The sequence below is a fragment of the Lolium perenne genome, chromosome 2, assembly GCF_019359855.2.
Source record: "Lolium perenne isolate Kyuss_39 chromosome 2, Kyuss_2.0, whole genome shotgun sequence".
In the NCBI taxonomy this organism is placed as follows: Eukaryota; Viridiplantae; Streptophyta; class Magnoliopsida; order Poales; family Poaceae; genus Lolium; species Lolium perenne.
The window spans coordinates 297,351,337-297,356,757 of record NC_067245.2 but is presented as its reverse complement, the minus strand read 5'-3'; the positions used below and the strand labels follow the sequence as shown (position 1 = coordinate 297,356,757).

Here is a 5,421-nt window from a genome sequence, read left to right as displayed (position 1 = left end):
TAGAATTGAATTATTCAAGCTGAGCGGCCTTGTTTTCAGTTAGAATTTTTTCGGGACGTGCCAATGCTGCACAATACAGAACCCAGCTTTGAGAATAGTGGAAGCAGGGGTGCTAGCCAAGATTTAATCCAAGGATACTCAAGGATTCTAATAAAAGACCTATAATATAATACATGATTGAGGCACTGCGGTCCATGTATGTCAGAGCAACCTACAGATATATGTTCTTCATTTTGGCAACTGAGCAACTGAAGACAACAGCAACAATATCTTCGCTTCGAATAATACATGTTTGTCACATTCCTACATCTCAGTTCACAGCCTTTCCACCTAGGGTGTGACCACCACCAACCAAGAAACTCAGAGTCCACATATGGTAAATCATAATTATACAACTACATATACAGAAATTTGCACACTAAAAGAAGACCTTAAGATTAGAAAATGAAGCAGGCCTTAAACATCTAACGGCCCTCTAATGTCGTGATGCTCACTGCATTCAGAGACATTTCCACATTTTCCCTTGGTTCTGGAGTTTCAAAATTCCGAAGAGCAAAATATAAAGGCTGCTTTGGTGCTGGCAGAAATGCACTTTCATTCTCTAACATAAAAATTACCGAAGACATAAATGGTCTATCATCTGGCAGGTCCTGAACACACAAAAGGCCAACATGGATACACCTTAGAACTTCATGAAGTGGGCAGCTCTCAATAACTGAAGAGTGCACTAGTTCTTTTGCTTTTCCATCTTCCCATAATCTCCATGCCTGAGCCAATAAAATCAACTTATCATCAATTAACTAAATTTCGATCAGCCTTTCACGATCCAAATATTGTGCAATTATCCATACATTCATAAGCTGTAAGGCCGACATAGTTCATTACGAGCTGCGGTGAGCTGATCTTCAAGCCACTTGTGATCTCCAGAAGAAGAATACCAAAGCTATAGGTGTCCGTTTTTACAGAAAAGGCACCTCCCATTACATATTCGGGTGACATGTAACCACTGTTTAAATAATTCAACAACACAAAATATTGAGTTGAATTAGACAACATAAACTAGAACCTTTGACAGGTGGCTGGTGCATTTATTTACTTACTATGTCCCAACAACCCGGGTAGTGTTTCCTTCCTGTTGGTTTCCACCAAAGATCCTTGCCATACCAAAATCAGATATTTTTGGAGTCATTTCTGAATCCAGTAAAATGTTGCTTGCTTTGAGATCCCTATGAATTATTGTTAATCTTGAATCTTGGTGGAGGTAAAGAAGCCCCCTCTCTATCCCTTTAATTATTTTGAAGCGTGTGGGCCAATCAAGCACACATTGTCTTGTAGGATCTCCAAAGATAAGTAGTAAACGGAATATATCATTAGTCATCAGCGAAATCCTTTTGATTAATCAAAACTTGGAATGTGTGTCAGCAGAAGTCTAAACATACCAAAGAGGAAGGTATCCAAGCTTTTGTTAGGTAAGTATTCATAGATAAGTAACCTTTCATCTCCATGAATGCAACATCCAAGAAGTCTAACTAGGTTTTTGTGCTGCAATTTAGAAATTAGAACTATTTCATTTTTAAACTCCTCTACCCCTTGCCCTGAATCCTTACTAAGCCTTTTGATAGCAACTTCCTTAACACCTTCCAGCATTCCCTACATCATCACACCATCCTGAATTATGAAATGATTGAAGCAGCTGTCCAATAATGTAATTAACCTTAAAAAACAGAGCATGTGCTTATGTACAAAACTTTGAGTTACCCTGTAAACTTTTCCAAAACCTCCCCTTCCAATCTGTTTTGACTCAGAGAAATTATCTGTGGCAGTGATAATATCTTCGAAGCTAACAAATGGAAATTCCACATTCTCGCCTTCAATTTCATTGGAAGAGTTAAGGTATCCTAACATCAGTCTCTTGTGGATTTCCTTTTTCTGCCGTTTGCTTGCTGAAGATCAATGTTTTTCATTATTTTGTTATCGAACAATTAGACAATAGCTTAATCTACCTTTGTATTTGCATATCGTGACAATTGCTATGCATGTGAGTATCAGCACACATGCTATAACTGGGAGTACAATCTTGGTCAATCTTGTATTCTCTTTAACTGCAAAATTATTCAACACAAACTTAGTGAATAGCTAGCCAAATCAAGCAACTTGGAAGGGTCATTACAAAAGCGTTGCCGCATTACTTGTAGGATATATATATATTACTGGCCCGCAGTACCATGACTAGTGCATGGAACGAATTACTCTACTACCAGTAACCCATCCAGAGCTACTGCAAGCTTACGGTAAATAGAGATTTAATGTTATAGCATGCTCATATACAACAGTTATGGATTAGACACCACACTAATTTAACAAAATAGAATATTTGACGATTATGTTTTAGAAAATGTACCATGTTTAAATGTTGGCGGTCATTTGATGCATATGCTATTTGAGTGGAAGGAAAGGGCATCCACTAAAACCAGTGACACATACATTAAGCGTCATGATACATAAAGCTACAATGGAACGGGGAATGCATACCAGGAAAGTCGGCAAGCCGGAGGTGGAGGATCTCGCCATAGTAACTGTTCTTTCCCGTGTCGATAAGCTCCCCTGCCCAAACCAAGCAGCTTGACCGGTCCACCAGAGCATCGTTACTGCTTGACTTGGCATAAGCGTAAGCTGTGCACAAGCAGTTGCTGCTGCACTTGCTAGCGCACTCGTCGATGCTTTTGTTTGGAAGACTTTCAAACTTGTCGGGGATGTTCATCTGAGTTAAGTTTACGAAACGACTTTTCTTGGTGCATGTCAGCGCGTCTGTTCTCCTACATCCTGCTGAAGAGTTCATACCAGGACCAACAGGCTCAAATCCTTAGAGGCATTGGCATGTTGGGACATCCCCAACATGATTGCAATAGCCAAATGGGCCACACGAGGCATAGAGGTCGCAGCTGCTAGCAGGGCGCTTAGAGATGGTTGTCCATGAGGAGCGGTTCCATCTTTGAGTGCTCAACACACCCATGTAATCAAGGGTAACACGTGCATAAGGTGAGCCGTCGGCAGATGGTGTGTATAAAAGGACCCATTGCCGGTGCCGGTGATGGATTCAAAGAAGGTGATGTTCTGGAATGTGTCGCCGAACACCGAGCCACCATTCATCGGAAGGACGCGAGAGTAGGGTCGAGTCCCATTCCAAATGACCAATTGAAGATTCGAGCTGGCATTAAAACCCTAAGCACGGTGTCCGTGGGGTGATCAAAACTCTGCCATATGACTGTGCTATTTCGAAACTGGAGGACAAAGTTACCCGTGTCTAGCAGCCTCTGTTTAAAATAGCCGGCTATAGTCGGACTATAGCCCGGCTATAGCCTTTCACGAGGTCCGCGGCTATAGCTAGAGGCTTTAGAGGCTAAAAGAGAAATAGCCGCTAATAGCTCGGCTAAGGCTATTTAGCCTTAATTTAGCCTCATAGCCGCTAACTTCCCGCTCAATGGATCCAAAATTTTGGACCAAAAATTTAAGTCGACCGGCCCATTTGCTTGGCGAAATAGCCATCAAGCTCTAGTTATGTAATTATGGGCATAACTATGTCCTAAACTACGTAATGATGTTGTAATATTTGGATTAAACTATGTATTTAACTATGTGTGAATTATTATGTGTATCTCCTATGTGATGATGTTATTATGTTATTAATTTGTGAATTATTGATATATATATATGACTATATGATGCCCAATTTTTATCATTATTTAGCAAATCCACAATCCACAATATGGCTATAGTCCGCTATAGCCCGGCTATAACCTTTCGTAGCTTCAAAAAAATTCGCGGCTATCGGCTATAGCCGGCTATTTTAACCAGTGCAGCAGCACCGCAGCAACTCCCATGCCCGTGATGTTGCTCTTCACCGCCCAAGGAGTGCGGCCTTGGGAGTCAGACAATATCAGGTCAGAACTGTTGGTGAAGGTGAGAATCGGGGAAGACGTGGCGATGAGAGGGTTGTCGCGGTTGGCAGTCCACACGACGGTGCGTTCGGAGATGTTGTGGTACCAGATGCAAAGGTACAAGGTGGTGTCGGAGCTGGTTGGGGAGAAGAAGCCGAGGGCAAAGACCCCGCCCTCGGAGATGAGCATGTCGCCGGCGGAGAGTGGCTTTGCTTGCGTGAGCTGGTCATCGGATCTGCATAATGGACTCGGGAGGAATAGGAAGGTAAGAATTGGAATGTGTGGCATGCCCATTGAGGCTTCCTTCTTCGTCCTCCTGTTGGGGGTGGATGAACAGAGCAATATGGTCCTCTGTAACAATTGGCCTGCAGCTAGTGGACGTATAGCTGAGGAATTTTCTGACCGTCAAAGGAAATTGGACATCTGTTGCACTTGAATAATGGCACTTGCATAATGGAAGAGTACGATGTCAAACTGGCAACCTGGTGATTGAGACTAATATAATTGGACACATACTTGGTAGAACATAGGATCGACCACTAGATGAAGGGCAGGTGCCTACACGCGCAAAGAAAAACATTGTTGCTACGACTTCAGGTTAGAGGGTTGACTTTGGATTGAGACTACGACAGTGCATACCTCACCGCAGGGACGCGCGTCGGTCATCGCGGCGTGGTGGCTGGAGTTCAAGCCGTGGCAGGAAGCTCCTGCTGCTTCCTCCATCCGTGATGGCGACGACGACGGCGAGCTCCTGCCGGCGGCTGCCGCCGACCAAGGCAGAGACCACCGGCGCCGCTGATGACGCCGGCACCTTCATCGGTGCCGGGAACTGGCCGCCATGGTGGGAGCTGCTGTATGCCGAGCTGGTCGGCGCGGATGCCGTTGCCGCACACCCCGCGCGCCCGGATTTTACTAACTGGGCCGCAGCCCAACATCAGGTAAGGCGGTTTTTCTTTTTCGTTTTTTTTTCTGTTGTTTGTTTTCTTTTTTAAAAGAATCTTTTTAAAAAATCCGAACATTTGTAAAATTTTAAAAAATTCAAATTAAAAATAAATCACTTTTTAAAAATCTGAACATTTTCAGATTTGAACATTTTTTTATTTGAACAAAAATGTATTTTTTTCTATGAACAATTTCCGAATTTGAACATTTTTTAATTTGAACAAAATTTATATTTGAACAATTTTCGAATCTGAACGATTTTCATATTAGAACAATTTTCAAATTTGAACAAATTTCAAATTTGAACAAATTTCGAGTATGAACGATTTTCATATTTGAACAATTTTTGAATTTATACAATTTTCATATTTGAACAGTTTTCAAATTTTAGTAATTCTCAAATTTGACGTTTTTCGATTTTAAACATTTTTCGAATATAGACTTTTCTAGTTTGAACAAAAGAAAGAATAAACAGAAAGAAAAGAAAAGAAAACAGAAAACGGAAAAAGAAAAAAAGAAAAGAGAAAAGGAAAGCGAAAAA

General features: G+C 41.6%; 1 pseudogene; it reads right to left on the bottom strand.

Annotated features, from left to right (window-relative positions):
• Positions 1–205: 205 nt before the first annotated feature.
• Positions 206–4,661, bottom strand: LOC127336124 (G-type lectin S-receptor-like serine/threonine-protein kinase B120; annotated as a pseudogene).
• Positions 4,662–5,421: the final 760 nt, after the last annotated feature.